Source organism: Balaenoptera ricei, chromosome 7 (assembly GCF_028023285.1).
Source record: "Balaenoptera ricei isolate mBalRic1 chromosome 7, mBalRic1.hap2, whole genome shotgun sequence".
Classification (NCBI taxonomy): Eukaryota; Metazoa; Chordata; class Mammalia; order Artiodactyla; family Balaenopteridae; genus Balaenoptera; species Balaenoptera ricei.
Window position 1 is genome coordinate 40702109 of NC_082645.1, and position 16645 is coordinate 40718753.

The window sequence follows — 16645 nt, forward strand, 5'->3', positions numbered from 1 at the left end:
GAACATTGGAAAGATGAGGAGCCCTAAATCTACCTATGAAGAGTAGTAGAATGTAGCATTCAGATGAATTAAAGGTTACATCTAGGCCTTGTAAAACTAAAAGCAATGGATAAGGAACAATGGCTACAAAAACTTGAATGAATCACTTTACCTCCTTGGACCTGTTTCCTTACCTGTAAATCTGGATTTGATGATATATTATAAACCTTCCAGCTCTAACATGTTATGACTCTATAAAATGGGATGGATTGTTGAATTATGACAAAAGTACTCTTTCATTTTATACGACCTTAGAAAAGAACAATGCCCTCAGATGATGTGACATTTTCCAGCTCTAACTTGCCTCATTAATTCAGGATTGAAGCAATAACAGATGGGATTGACAGTGAAATTGAAATTGAAATTAGCACATAAATTACATAGAAAACTATTAATTTGGTATAGCAAACCCATGGTTGTTCACAAAGTTTGGGATAATAGTTTTGTTGGGGAAAGTTTCTTTATTGGTTAAAGTACATGAATCTGTTTGGCTTAAACTAATTCCTCTTAATGAAATTCAAACTAATCTAGAAGTTTTCTATAATTATTAAAGACCAAGTCTAACACAGAGAGTAGGAACTCAGTAAATGTGAGTCCCTGTGCTTCCCTTTTTTCTTTCTTGTCCCATCGTAGCTCCCAGCCTAATGGCGCTGAAGTCTACAGAACACATTTGATTTACATGACCTGCTGCTTTGCTGAGCTTTTCTGTAAAAAAAAAAAAAAAAGAAGAAGTCTCAGGAATGAGCTGAAGTGACCAAAAGCCCCTTCCCAGGAATCATCTGGGATCTGCAACCCAGCAGTACTCCCCAGAGTGGGGGCTTTGAACTAAAGCGTGGTCAATTCCAGTTTCTCTAACGTTGTGAAGGATAGTCTGCCGAGACCTCAGATTCAGAGTTATACTTTTACTGCTTAGGGAATCAGTCAGCTGCCTTTATATGCTTTTCATAAATAATAGATACCAGTGTAGTTCTCTAATAGCCAGTGGAATTTATGAAAGTTTGGAACATAGAAAAGAATACTTAATATGAAGAATTTTCCAAATCCATGATTTCTCTGTTTCAGGAATATCTGTTACAATTACAGACTCAAAATCTGAAAAAAAAAAAAAAAAAAAAGTCATGACCTTCCTTTCAGCTGAAGTTTTTTGTCATTGTGTTCACAGAAAGTTGGCTAAGGGAAAACCTTTTATAGGTGTGTGGTTATGTGTAGCAAAACAATATTGGATATAATTACATAGTAGCATGAGTGTGCTATTAATTAGCTAGTAGGGTATAATGATGCTCCTTAATGACACATAGTGGCACAGAGCAAGCTTGACCTCAAGAAAGCAAAGAAAGGGATTCCAAATACCTCTTCCATCAACTGCACAGAGGATAGAGAATGCAGCTGGTAGAGAGAAGGAAAATTTAAGGAAGATAAATGTCTGCTGGACCAAGTAAAATGACCAAAACTTTCCCAAAGATCAACCAAAAAATCCAGGAAGTCCATGTTTTGTAAAAGCACGATGGAAAGAAATGAAGCCTTCCAAAAGACAGCACTTACAGTGAGTTTTGAGCACTTGCAGATGCAAAGATTGAGGATTATGTAAATACTATCTACAGGGGCCTGGAATGTGAAAACAACGACCCATCACAAAATGAAAAACTGCAGACCTATAGGTCTCACAGAAGAGAATCAGCAACAAAGGAAACAAGGTAACAAGGGGTGTGGATATTGTCACACAGTCTAGTCCCCTCACCCACCGAGGAGTGAGTGGAGGTCAGCACCAATGCATTGAAGGGTATTTTCAGTCATAGTGATTGTGATTAAGTTATTGCATGATAAGATGGAATGCTGGCCAGAGATCTCACAAGGAAAGGAGATCAGGTACTTGTATGTGAGCAAGATTTCTAGAAATGTCACTCAACTCTAGAGAAACTTCTGTAATTAGTAACAGGAATTTTTGAATAAGCCCCTTGGAGCTTTTGTGTGTAGGTGAGACACCCCAATGAGCATACCCCAGTAATAATAAATACTCTAAAAATGTTCTTTGCTAGTTTTGAGAAATGAGATATGTAAATTTAGAGCCAAAGGTCAATTGCCGGGATAACAGAGAAGTTGCCACCAGTGGTTTTCCTTCTTTGCTCTTCCCTCATGCTTTGACTCTGAATAAAATATTGAATGAACACTTTAAAAATATCTGCTTGAAGTTGAAGCAAAGCATTAGTCTGTCTGAGGTTCCCATGTGTCCCTGTCTAGCCAATGTAAAATGCAAACAGCTCTTAGTTCAAAGCTTGGCATGAGTCACGGTCAGCAAACACTTGACCATTTTCATGAAGATCCCGATATTAAGGATTCCCTAGAGGTGCTGTTGTAGAGCCCTTCCAGTTTGGCCAGTGTGCAAGCTTCCTGATCAGTGGAGACAAGATTCTAGCACCCCCCAAAACCCAACTCAGATAAAAAACAGTTTTACAGCCTATTTCCATCTGGATAAACTACAGTTTCCATTTGTGTTTCATTAACTCTTTTCTGCTTATCTTACTCTCAAAACATCAAACATGCTACAACTGGTCTTATCTACCAGAGTCCCTTTAAAAAAGTGGTTTATAAATACCTCGATAATATCTCACCTAGAAGAGGCAAATATCTGGTGGCCAATGAATCCCATCTGTTTACAACATCTAGTTGGAAAAGGAAGTCAGTAATAAATTATTTGTACCTACAAACACAGAGGTTTTAGTAAATTTATTTCTATGGACCTAAACGGTATGTGTAGCACTACACATTATCAGAGAACATGAGCTTGTATACAGGATTATATGTTATAGAACAATGTCCTGAACAATGAAAAACACAGTAATTTTATTAAATGTAACTTGATAGTGTATTTCAAATTACTTAAATCTTCCTAGGCCATCCTTTTGTATAAGACCAACAATGCACCCACTTACTCTCAGGTATGCTTAGCACCCCACCTTGACAGGGTTCCCTTCTCTCTCGGAGCCAGGCATCCAAGGCGACCAGTATGTGGCCACCTGTATGATCAAGCTGTTCAGATCAGTAGAGGTTCCTGCTAGGCATATGTATGAGACTGTTCCGAAAGCTCCCAGAGAAGAGGAAGGGTAAATCCGGTGTTCACACTGAAATGTGACCAGTGTGAACACTGAGCTGCTCCAAGGAGTCAAGGCCAAGGAAAATAGAAGTGCGAGCCCCCTTCTCCACAGGTGATCAGTGGGAGGCTTACTTTTTTCCCTGGTCGCATGCTTATGATCAACAAATGCAATTTTAGAAAGACACTAGCTTTCCCCACCTCTAGCCCACATCGCCTGTGTGTCAAATTGTCTCTAAGTTACTCTCCTCGGTGGGAGACACGTAGTTCAATGTCACTCATTTGATGGGTTTCTGAAAATGAGAAAAATAATTCCAGTCTCTTTATATAATTTAAAAATTAACTTAGAAACCCCCCACAAAAGAAAAAACAGTCCACACCCATGTGATGAGAAGAAGCAGGAAAGTAGCTAAGTTCTGTTCTATTTTGCTTTGCTCAGCTCTGCTGCACTAGGCCTCAGATGAGTATTTCTGTTAAGGGAGTTTCAAGTCTTAGGTTTGACTAGGAAATTTATAATCCTGTGAGAGGGAGCAAACGGGAGTGGTGTAAGAGAACGCTCTGAAACTAGACTGACCAGATTCGAATCCAAGTCCTACCACTTCCTAGTTATGTGACCTTGAACATTCACTTAACCTCATTTTCCTCACCTCTAAAATATGGATACTCTTAGCATCTGTGAGGATTAAATAAAGTAGTCCATATAAGATGTTTAACATAGTACTGGGCACGTAGGAAAAATCAATATGTATTAGCTGCTGTTATTATTTTCAACTTGGCAATGGGTTTTTTGTTTTATGCTCAGGTTCCATCTGGTGATTAAAATATCTCACCTCCTCTCCCTCCAAGTCACTCTCCTTAATTTTGAATGTGGAAAGTCAGAGTCATGGAATGGTATCATGGAGAATAGTGCTATGGGGACTTGGAGTTTGAGTTCCAATGAGGTGCAGAAGAAAAGGAAGCCAAGGAATAGAAATAGGAGCATCTCTCCACTGGTCAGAAGCAGGCCACAGGACCTATTAGTCCTGTTAGTCTGTGAAGCCCTTTGTTCCTTTCATTCTTCTTTCTTGTCTAATCTCAAGTTAAAGGTGCTTCCCTCTTCTTCAAGAATGAAGGACAAGTGTCATAATGTCTGTGAATTTTCAGACTTTGAGGGGCTGGTTTTGAGGAAAGTAATGGCAAGAAGCACACAGTCTCTTTGGAGAGTGATATTTTGTTATAATTAAGGGAAATGACCAGCTTTGCTTCTCTTGTAGAAAAAGACATTGCCAATGAAGTGATAATGTACATAGGAATAAGGCAATACAGTAGATTCTTATTTGTGTTGGTTATGTTCTGTAAAGTCACTGCAAACACTGAATCAGCGAATACTGAGCCATTGCTCCTAGGGGAAATACAGGGTTAGGTTCCTGTGAGCCTCTGGTCACATTTTCATCAACCAATCAATACATAACCCTAATTTATGTGTTTCTGTTTAAAGACACCTTATTTAATATATAATGTTGGTTCATTAATAGTTAACTCATGGCCAACAACAAGCTTGTCTAACACACACATTTTCTCCATCAGACCTATCACAGCCTATTAATATTTAGCAACAGTAGACAGCACCTCAGCATTATCTTTAAGGGCCATGTTAAACAGCAAAATCACCAAAAAGAGGCACAAAAATGTGAAAAACATGGCATTAAATAGACTGCAAAAGGACACTTGTTTACAGTGAGTGGAGCTGAAACAAGAAGACAGAGTGTTACCCCGTTTGACGTCAGCTGGGAACATGTGCATTGGACAACTCACAGTTTTCACTGTTCTGTGCATGCCCACACATGACTGCAAAAGCACCTTGAGTATTGACTTGGGGGCTACAAATAAATTTTAGTGAGTAGGCAAATTCACAAACAGAGTCTGTGAATAAGGAGGATGGACTGCTCTAAACTTTTTGCCAGTGTACATATCTTCTAGCAGTGTATGTAAATTCCTCTGTTCCACATTTTCACAGCACATGGTGTTTTCAGACTTTCATTTTTACCATTTGGTGAATGCGTTTACCTCATTATAGCCCTGAATGCCTTGAACATATGTGGCACAAAGTAGGCACTTGATATGTGTTCAATGAATTAATACATGGCTGGTCCCCAGAATCAAATTAACTCACGAATTAAGATAGGTTCCATAAAAGTTCATTTTTTTCAGGCTCTATCAGAACACCATGATACCTTTTTTAAATATCATAGGTGAATAGGTGTAAAAGATGTTTTCACAGATGTTTAAGAACTCAGAAAAATGTGGGGTTTCCTGCCTTACGAAGGCAGGTTAGTCACGTCTGTCAAATTCACAAAGAATAAAAAGCACTATAAATATGTTTACATTATTGTTTTGTAAATTTTTTTCTCTTTACTCATTTAGAAACAAAGTGATTTCTACTTATTGCACTCAAAAAAGAAAATGCCATGGTACAGAAATATTATTGCCTCTATTTCCTCCATCCAGTACCTTTTGGGGATTGAAAACAAACCCCCTAAATTTTATTTTAATTTTTTTTCTGGCTGCACTGTGCAGCTTGTGGGAGCTTAGTTCCTCAACCAGGGATTGAACCCGGGTCCTGGCAGTGAATGTGCCGAGTCCTAACCATTGGACCACCAGGGAATTCCCAACTCCTAAATTTTAAATCAAGTTTGAGACTGCACCAGTCTTTACCAGGAGGAATGAAGTCCAATACATAGCACATGCTTGTTTTATACCCTCTCGTTTAATGTAGATCTTTGACCTTTTTGAGGACAAGAAATGATTAATTAGTTTTTATTCATGAATGTTTACTTTCTTTCTAACTGTACTTTCGATCTTTATGTCCTCAGTGTAGTTTGGATGTTTCTTCCAAGAACATAGTATTCACTTTCCAAGTCTCATGTGAGACACCCGTCTTATTTGTTTTTAATTGCTTGGAATAGTTTATCACCATATAGTATTTAACTTGACAATTCCATATGGGAGCATAGAAAGGAAAGTGCTTTAAGTTTCACTATAATGTGCAAAGGCAGTCATGGCATCTCCAACTTTTCATAGCCGTCTCTAAAATGGCTTGTTTACATTACTCTCTTCTATGAGACAGAGCAGGAAGTTATCCAGACTTTTTTTAAAAAGTTACTTTTGTTTCTAAGAAAGTGAATTAATTAACTATTTGTGATATTAACTAATTAACCTAATTTGAATACACTTTTGACGAAGAAAAAAACATAGTAATGTTGCAAAAGGCAGGATTTAAGAAGTGTCAAGGCTCAAGGGCGCTTTCCTCTAGGACCCCTCTCTCCGTGAGAGGATCCTACACCGTTTCCCATAGAAGATGCTGGAGAAGTGATTATTGTTATTCTTATGTATTGGCTAAGTCTGTGTCTTAGTCTGTTCGGGCTGCTATAACAAATTATCATAGACTGGGTGGCTTTAAGGAAAAATATTTATTTCTCACAGTTCTGGAAGCTGGAAGTCCAAGATCAAGGTGCTGGCAGATTCAGGGTCTACTGAGGCCCTGCTTCCTGTTCTCCTGTATTTGGAGTAGGAGCTCTTCACCATCTTAGACCGAGTCCACTTCATTCACTTCTGATCTTGATAGTGATGCCATTTTCCAATTTGTTGGTTGCCCAAGTCCCTTTGTCTCTTTGTCATTCAGCTTATTCTGCATGCTCTTCTTCTTACACCCATTGTTTTAAACATTCCACAAAGTTTGTATTCAAGATCCTTAAGAGGTACTCCTGTGTTCCCCCCAACTCCCATCGCACACACATTCCTTCATACCTTTTCTGTTTGTTTGTTTACAATTCTGGCACCTATTCCCACTAACTTAATTCCATGACTTGGAATATTACCTCACTATATAATGGAATATTGCCCCATCCCCATTCCCACCACTGAAATGTAATTTATGTCTCCTAGTCTTTTAAACAGTACTAGATTCAAATAGGCTGACAACCTCTAACTCCACCTAAAACTTTTTGAAATGTTGGAGGTAAGAAAGTTTGTTTTCATCACAAAATATGAATAATGATTATCTTCCTTATATGAACTTCTAAAAGTTGCTGAATGTTTTCTATAGTACTATAACCTCCATTAACAACTTATTATAATTATATGTTACCCTCATTTGAGCAAAATTTCATGCTGACTATATATATATATATATATATATATATATATATATATATATATATATATCATGTATATGATGTGCTGTATTCCCTGTTGTAGAGCAGTGTGTAGGAATATAGTAGGCATTCAGTACATATGTCTTCAATAAATGAAAGAACATTTACAAGATTTTCCAACTCAGAGTATCCTGGACAATGCAAATTAAAGTAACATGAACTATGCTTTGCATCTATTAGACTGGTAATAATTTTTAAAAGAGTTAAGATGCTTATTGTTATGGAGGATGTTAAGAGAAGGTATTTTCATGCCTTGCTTATGACAGTGTGGATTGTTAAAGCCAATTTGGAAGGAACCTGGCCCCATCTATTAAAATATAATACACATACCCTTTAATTCAGCAACCCAGTTCTGAGACTCCATCTCCCAGGAAGAGAGAAACCATCTATAAGAACATATATTCTTATAGGTAGATATATATGAATATATGTTATATATATGTACATGCAATAAATATATTTGTATGTTCACTTGAGGGGAGGAAAAAATAAAACAACTGAGTAATTTTTCAGCAATGGAAAGATTAGATAAATTATTATGTATCCACATTTTGGAATATTGTATAGCCATTAGAAAAATATAGTAGAGCTGTATCAGTTGACTTGGAATGTTTCCTATGAAATATTACTAAGTGAGAAAAGCAATAGAGAAGAGACCGCATAATATAACCTCTATTCGTAAAACAAGCCTTAACAAAAATTTCTCTTACATATGTATACATTATTATGTAAGCAAGGGAAAAGTAGGGAAAGATACGCATCCGATTCTTACCATGAGTTATTTGGTGGCAGTGAAGGGATACTGATACTGATGAAAATGACAGCTGCATATGGCCACACAGATTATGCACTGTGTAATTCGAGGGGTATCATTTATATAAACTGTGGTGGACAGAGTTTTAAGTGCCCTCCATGTTTCTTGCTTTCTAGTGTTCATGTCCTTCTTCAATTTCCTCTTCTTATGTGTAGGAGGAATCTGATTTGCTTCTACAATATAATGTGATACAGCAAAGGTGATTAAATGTATGTGATTACGTTACTTAAGGTTGTAGTTCCCTTCTTTCTGGAATCTCTTTTACCCTCATTGACTGTGAGGAAGCATGTAGCCATGTTGCAGAACCCCACGTGACAAATACCACAGGTGAGTTGCTGAAGATGGTCTCTGGCCAACAGCCACAAAAAAAAGTGAAGCTCTCAGACCTACAGCCCTAAGGAACTGAATGCTGCCAACACCTATGCAATCAGGGAAGCAGATAATTCCCCAGTCGAGCCTCCAGATGATGCTGCAGCCCTGGATGACACCTAGATTGCAGGCTTGTGAGACCCTAAGCAGAGGGTCCAACTAAGTCACACCATGACTCCTGACCCACAGGAACTGTGAGATGATAAACTTGGATTGTTTAGTTGCCAAGTTTGTGGTAATATTGTTATGTAGCAATAGGTAACTAATGTATAGATCTCAGTGTGATCTGATGTTTGCAGGTAGCAATTTGTACCACCATGTATGGCAGCCCAGGGTGGAAAAGAAGAGGAGGAGAGAAAAAGGGACATGAGTAAAAAAGAGAAGACTGCTTAGACCAAAAAGTAAAATACTTTATACTGTCCTATTTGTGTTAAAATTACATGAATATGCATTAATAATTAGAAAAAAGTTAAGTGAAAATAACTGCATAGTAATGAATATATAAAATTATTCATTTTCATTAAAAATCAAATAAAAAAACAAGCATAGCACAATTTTATATATGGGTAAATACACATATAGATTACTGTGAGCCCTTTGCCTCCATGATCTTTAGCTCTTTACAGCACAGGTTTTCTGCTTTCACAAGAAAAATGCTAGTTCCATGTATGATGAGGATTTTCTGAGAAGTACTTTCTTCATACCTGGAAGAGTCAGTGGTATTTCAGGGTCTGAGTGTCACGTATTATGGATCAACTATTCTCAATTTTCTTTGATAAAATGTGATCCACTAAATATTATACTTCTCTTGGTTGCTCAAGTCGGTCCTTTACTGATTACCCTCATGATTTTCCTGATGATGTTTGCAATCTAAGACAGATGCCATTCAAATAGGCTGTCTGTTGCCTTTATTTTTCAAAGTGCGATGGTGATTAAATTGTGGATTTTTTGTTAAACTTGAATTTCCTGGATTTGGAGAAGTTAATGATTCATTTTGACAACCTGTATTCTTTATTTCTTACTTATCGCCCTTGAAGACACTTCATGAATAGATTGTTCACTTAATTCTTATTTTACAAATGAATTAACATTCTTTGCTCTTCTTTTTTAAATGATCTTGAAATGACATTTTGTATCAAAGTGATTTTAGAAAAATAATGGTAGAAAATAATTAAGAAAGGGTCTCAAAAACATGGAAATATTTTCTATTATAGATATGTTTCTAGCTTTGAGTTCACAGAGCATTAGGTTTGCAATCATGATTTTTCTCTGGAAAAGGAAAACGTTTATATGTTTTTTTAACAAACATGGGAAAAATAATTGTATAATTTTTCAGTAACATCGAAATGATATTTGTGCTACTCAAAATATAGCCTCATATCATTCATTAGCTCATCTACCCACTAGATTTACCACACCTTTACAATCATATATGCACAAAATATAATAAATTTGTATATGACTTGCAACCAAGGCATATGGGAATTTAAGATGTTTACTGGTTTTAGGTTTGTAGTTGTCATTGATTAATTCACTCGTTCATTCAACAACTGTTAGGCAGCACTGCATTAGTTGAAAACTATGCAATACTAAATAAGAAAAGTGACATATTCCTTAATCCCATGGAGCTCACAATGAGAAGAAGAGAGTTTTGTGAAAGACTCATACAAATAATTAAGCTGTATCCAATGTCTTAAGTGCTGTTAAGGAGATATATCACTTGCTATAAGTCTCTAAGACATATGAGAGAGACTTAGGAAGATGGGAAAAGGGTACCCTGAGCAAGTGAGGCGTGAGCTAGATCTGAAGGCAGAGCAGGAGTGACCCTGATGAAAGGGTATGGGAGTGTCCCAGGATGGAGGCACAGCCCGTGCAAAGCCTGGAGCAAGGAGGAGAATGACATGTTCAAGGCACAGAAGGAGAGGTGTGCAGCAGGAGCACTGAAGGGGCACAAGGAAGGGGTGGGGCTGGAGAGGCCACGAGGGCAAGATCAGGGTTTCTGAACTGTCTGCCTTCAGAGTCACTTGGGGAGCTGGGGGCAGCCCCAGGCCCTTCAAGGAGAACTATGTAAGCAGGGCCCATGCAGTGGTACAAACCTCCCTGGGGATTCTCATATCAGGCAGCATTCAGAGGTGCTTGACTAGACCAGACAGTGCCTTAAGCCATGTTGGGATTTTAGATGTTTTCCCCAAGGTGATGCATTTTAATTAGAAGGTAACAAGCTCTAATTGAGGATTGAGAATACCATTTACACTGCCATGTAAGGCATACATTAATGTGTTGTGACATAGTGCATGCAGTAGGTAGGCTATTGCAATAGTTCCCAAGTGGAAGGAGTGGTGGAGATGGCTGGAGTACTGAAAAAATAAAATAAAATGAAAAAGTAATTTAAATAATTTCATTTGGACTTATCAGAAAGATATTACTCCATAGTCTTCATGTGTCCAGCGTTGCTGTTAAAAAGTCTAACATTAGTCAGATTCGTGTTCATTTTTAGGTGATTCTCTTTTTCTCTCCAGAAACTTTCAGCATATTCTCTTAGTTTTATGTTTCAAATCTCACTATAATATGCTTAGTTGAGGTTTTAAATTTTTTTACTTTAAATTATTTTTTTTTTCTTATTTACCCTTTTGGCACACTTTTTTGCATTTATTCAGCCAGAGGTCTGATATATCTTTCTTTAATTCTGGGAAATTCTGGCTCGTTATTTTTTCAGGTTTTTGAATTCATAATTTATATATACATATATATCATTATTTTATTCCTTGTTGATACATTCTGGGAGAGTTCTTCAACTTCTCTGCCCAGCTTATAACTGATTTTCCAGTGTTTTATATTCTTTTATTCAACCCATCCATTGAGGTCTCTATTTCAGTAATGATACATTTATTTCATCCTAATATCTCAAATAAGATTCTGTCCAGAACTGCTTGTTCTTACACCATGTTTCCAATATCCCATTTTGAATATCTGTTCTGTTCATTCCATTAGTTAATTTCCCTGTGTAAGTCATTCTATTTATAATGTGGCTTCCCACCCCCCGCATTGTTCTCTGGCTTCAGTAGTATGTTGGGTGGTAATATTGCTTTGGGGAAGGAGGGAAAAAAGAGCAAAAGTCCAAGTCTTGCTTTGTGTTCTTTTTATAAAGCTGTTTTTTTATTTTTTAATTTTTTGAAATAATTTTATTTTATTTATGTATTTTTGTGTTCTTAAAAAACATTCTGGATGTGTATGGGGGTGAGCACCTCAAGATCATTCCTTGCTCCTCCATCCACCTCCACTCTCCAGGTCTCTCCCAACACCCAAGCTTGTCACCAGAAGTCTTTTATACTTCAGTCCTACTCTTATTAGGACAGCTGCTTCTAATAGCCAAGGGGTGGGGTTGTCCAGAGGCCAGCCAGGCAATCAGGATTCCTTACTTATGGCTCCCCACTTAGGCTCAGTTATGCCACTGTCCCGATATTACTTATCACTCTTGGCTGCTGCTGTTGCTTTCCTATCCAGAATCAAATGGATGGATAATAATCTGGGAGTTGGTTATTTGCTGAGTAGGGTTTTGAGACCTACCAGCCTTCTTCCTCTTTCAGCTCTAGAATCTCCTAGTTAGATGAGTTGAAACAACAGCCATCCCAGTTTACATTTCCTTCTTTATTAAACCACTTCTGGTAGTTTAGAATCTATCCTTGTCTTTTAACAAGGCCTTCTATAAACATATAAGAGTACTTTGCCCGTAAACTCCTCCAATAATTAGTTTTCAACCCTCAGAAAACAACTCTCGTTCTTTCTCTGGATTTTTTTGAAATACCTTCTCCAAAACTGCTTTACTTTTAACAGAATGTAAATCCCCATGATAGTTTTCCCAGGCATAAGAGGTATTATTTCTTATAAAATTATGCTGCTATCAATTTTTCTTATAGTTCTAGTTTTTCCTTCATATATTTAGATATTTTGACATGTTCTGTGTAAATGTTTATGACTTTATGGGTTATTTTTTATGTTATCTTTTTATATTATACATATAAAAGTATTCACCTCAAAAAGAAAAAAAAAAAGTATTCACCGTGAACTTAATATTGTGACTGTATTTATAGTAATATTTGTCTAATAAATCTCCCATTTGCTTTTATGTTCAAAATTTCTGTCTAATTTTTCAGATATATCCCAGCTATGGATTAAATATTTTTAAAGCAATTAGAAAATCTTTCATTTTTATGGAGGAGTGTAAACCATCCATGTTTACTAACATGTGATATGCTTAGTTTTACTTTTGCCATCTGTTTTCTTGTGTTTTGTTTATATTTGATTGTCATTTTGTTTTCTGATTTTTGCTATATGGATTTTTTTCTTTGCTAGTTATCCAGTAACTTTAAAAAATATATATTATGTTTTTAATTGATCATGAATTTTAAAATAAATATTTCTCTACCAAATTAAGGAGAAATCCACAAGATGAGGAACCTAGCATATCATTATTCCTTCTACACTTTATTTTCCCGGTATTTTTAATATACACTATAGACTTTTGGATTCAGAACATTATGACATCTTCTCCTTGAGTAGCAATTTTTAGCATTGATGTTACATTTGGGCCCCAAAATTACAATTATTATTTGATAAGTCACTTTTAAGCCATTGTCAATGCTGATTAACAATTATTTTATGCCATGACTTTTCCATTATTAATGTTCTTATTAAATTAGGATTTAATTTTAATTTTCAGGAATGTTTTAAGCCTTAGATTCTGTATGTAAAGTACAAGCATAGTACTTGGCACAGAAGTAATTGTTTAATAAAAATAATGTTATTTATTTTCTTATTTTGAAGGAAAATGAAGGGACATTTTAAATTGGTAAATTGTAGTCTTTAAAAAATAGCATTTTGAAACTATTAATGGCATTATTTGTAATTTATCACCTCAAAAGTACATCTTCAGTAAGTTTTCCCCCTCTCAGATGGAAAGTATAATTCCTGTATCCTTGCATATGTAAACTATTTTTCTGTCATCTGAATATACAAACTTGGTTGAGTATAATAGTTTTGTAGCATATGTTTTCTTCTAACTTCGCACATTTTATCTTGAATTTGTTTCTGCATTTACTTTTTCAGAAGAGAAATAGAAGGCCATCTAATATTATGACTATTATAGCATATTTTCTCCTCTCCACTCTTCTCATTCCTTCTCCTCTTCTTTCTTCATGCTCATCCTCTTCTACCATCTGGTTGCTTATAGAATATTTTTCTTTACATAGTTTATGCTTTCATCTAGGTGTAAATATATTTCTATTCATTGCGCTTGGTCTATGTGGTACAACCTGTATCAGTGGGCTATTGCTGCATTAACAAACTGCTCTGTTGTTTAGAGACTTAAAACAATAAGCATTTAATTATTCCTTGGACATCTATGGGTCAGCTGGGTAGTTCTGATGATAGGAGTTAGGCTTGGCTGTTCTTCTTTAGAATTGCTCAGGTGATGGAGATCACCTAGCAGGTTCACTGAGAGTTGGCCTCAGGTAGGATGATTTTCCTCTGATGTACATTCTTCAGTAGGCTAGCTTGGGCTTTTTCACATGGTGATGATGGTGTATCAGGAAAGAGAATAGAAGCACACAAGGCCTCCTGAGGCCTGGCATATTATCAGTTATACCACATTCTGTTGGTCAAAGTAAGTTACAGGGACGTCTCAGATTTAGGGATGGAGAAATGGAATCCACCTATTGATGAGAGGAGTGGTAAAGTGTGTAGATTTGAAGTGGATGGATATTTGGTGACATTTTTAGAAAATAATCTAACATGATACCTAAGTGATCTGTCAAATTGGAAATTGTCTTCAGTTTTGTCTTTGATTATAGTTTCTTTTCAGTTATCTTTTTTGTTGTTGTTCCAAATTCAGAGATCATAACTGTTAGTTTAAATCTTTAATCTTTATTCTGCATATAGATCATCCTTTTTACTAGTCATGGTCTTCACTTTTCTTTTTATTCTGCATGCCAGGAGAAATTTTCAAAATCATTTTGGTCACTGCTTAGGTTTTCTGGATGACATTACTGTTCTTTACTGCATCCAAATAGTTATTCAAATTTTTGAATTGCATTTTTTATGTCTTTGCAATTCTTTCTTGACTAATTTATTTTTATCTCATCATATTTTATATATTTCATCCCATTTTTCTCATCTATTTTCTTTTTTCTCCCCTTGAGTCATAGGTCTTAAGTTTTAATTCAGTTGCCAACGTGTAAGAATTAGGAGGTTTATTAGAAACGCTGAATTCCAGCTTCTTTTAAAGTGAGAGATCTGGCAACAATACATCTCAGTCCCTGCTGCAACAAGAGGCTGTGACTTCCCCCTTTAGATGGAACATATTGAGTCTAGTTTGCTACAAACTCCACCCCTCCCTGACACTAAGTTTCAGTTGTATTTTATCATTATACTCATGGTTTTTTTCTTAATCTAGTGTTAAATAGGAAATAAAATATTCTTGATGCCTATTCTAGATACATATTTCCATCAAAAAGTGAGGGGGATGAAAGAGTGAGAGAACTGCTCATTTAAGAAAAATATTATAGTGTATATTTTTTTCTGTGGATGTGAAGAATGTTCCTTCATGCATCATATGCAAACAAAACCTATCTGTGCTGAAAGAGTATAATTTAAATCATCTTTATAAAACAAACCATAAAGAGAACTAGGTAGAAAACCAAGAACAAGGCAAATTAAAACTTTAAAAAGTAAAGAAATATTTTAACTTAAAAATGGTATTAACATGTCAAAATGTCAAAGATTTATTTCTGAAATGTTTTAGATCATAAAATTGCCCCCAAATTAAAAGCTTTTCACAATGGCATGTTTTTTTTTTTAAAGTCTATTGGATACAGTAAGAATTATGTTTTCCAACAGGAATAAGCATTCACATTTGTAATTATAACTCAAACATTATTGCTTAGAATGTTTAAGCTGTGGTTTAGAAATTATAGGAGAAATTAACAAAGAAAATAATTATTTTGGGCTTTTTCTACTGTAGCTGATGAAAACAGAGATTAAAAAATACCACTGAGTTAGCTACATCAACAGTTTTGATGAAAATTTTGATAGGACCAAGAAATTTGGACGTTAGGCTATGATAAGTAGAATTTCACAAAGTACAACTTTTTCGTACTTTGAAAAAGTTTAATGTTGTCTTAGCAAAATCAGTAAGCTTATCTGCAAAGAATATTTGTGAGATGGCCGAAGTTGACCTCAGACTTCTTAGAAAACTTCTATTCAAAGTTGCACACTTGGTAGAAAGAGGAAACTTCAATTTCAAAATTGCGTTATTTACTGGCATAGGTTTGTGCTAAAAAGTTGAAGATAGGATACATAATGGACATAGTTGTTAACATAAACTGAATTCATTCCATGTCTTGATCCATCCTTGAAGTGGATGCACAATAAGGTATATTGCTATACTACATCAAAGCTAGGTCAATGAGGTGGCAAATATTTTTTTAAAAAAGGAAAAACATAAATGAAAGGTAATGCAAATACACATTACAAAAAGAATAGAGGAGTTTCCCAAAGAAAAAGAAGGGTTCAAAGAAATAGTTCTCACTATTCTCAAACAAATTATAGACAATGTGATTGCTTTTTTGGTTTGTTTTTAGGAATTAAAGATTATATTTTGGAGAACAAAGTAACAATCTCTGTGGAACATTTGCCTTAAAATATGTGTTTATTAAACACCAACCTGAACAGGATTATCCATTTCCATATAAGTCTTTACATTTAAAAGGTGAGTAAAGTTGATGCTTTTGTTAATATTCTCAATTCATGACTTTATCTGAACTAGTTCCTTTCTTTCATTCAGTTTTATTGAGATATGATTGACTGTATAAGTTTAAGGTGTGCAGCGTAATGACTTGACTTCTGTATATCGTGAAATGATTACCACACAAGTTTAGTTAACATCCATAATCTCATATAGATTAAAAAATGTTTTTTCCCTTGTAAAGAGAAGTCTTAGGATTTACTCTCTTAGCAATTTTCAAATATACCATACAGCAGTGTTAGCTATCATGTTAATGTCATTGTGTTGTACGTGACATCCCCAGCACTTATTTATCTTATAACTGGAAGTTGGTATCTTTTCATCACTTTAACTCAATTGCC

At 35.6% G+C, this 16645-nt stretch overlaps 1 long non-coding RNA gene across 1 annotated transcript in view; it reads left to right on the forward strand.

Moving 5' to 3' along the window:
• The window catches only part of LOC132368486 (uncharacterized), a 301292-nt gene extending 285097 nt beyond the window's left edge, over positions 1 to 16195 (forward strand). Inside the window, exon 5 of the long non-coding RNA XR_009504099.1 lies at positions 16141 to 16195. This is a non-coding gene — a long non-coding RNA (uncharacterized LOC132368486). The remainder of the gene's footprint in view (positions 1 to 16140) is intronic.
• The last annotated feature ends 450 nt before the right edge of the window (positions 16196 to 16645 follow it).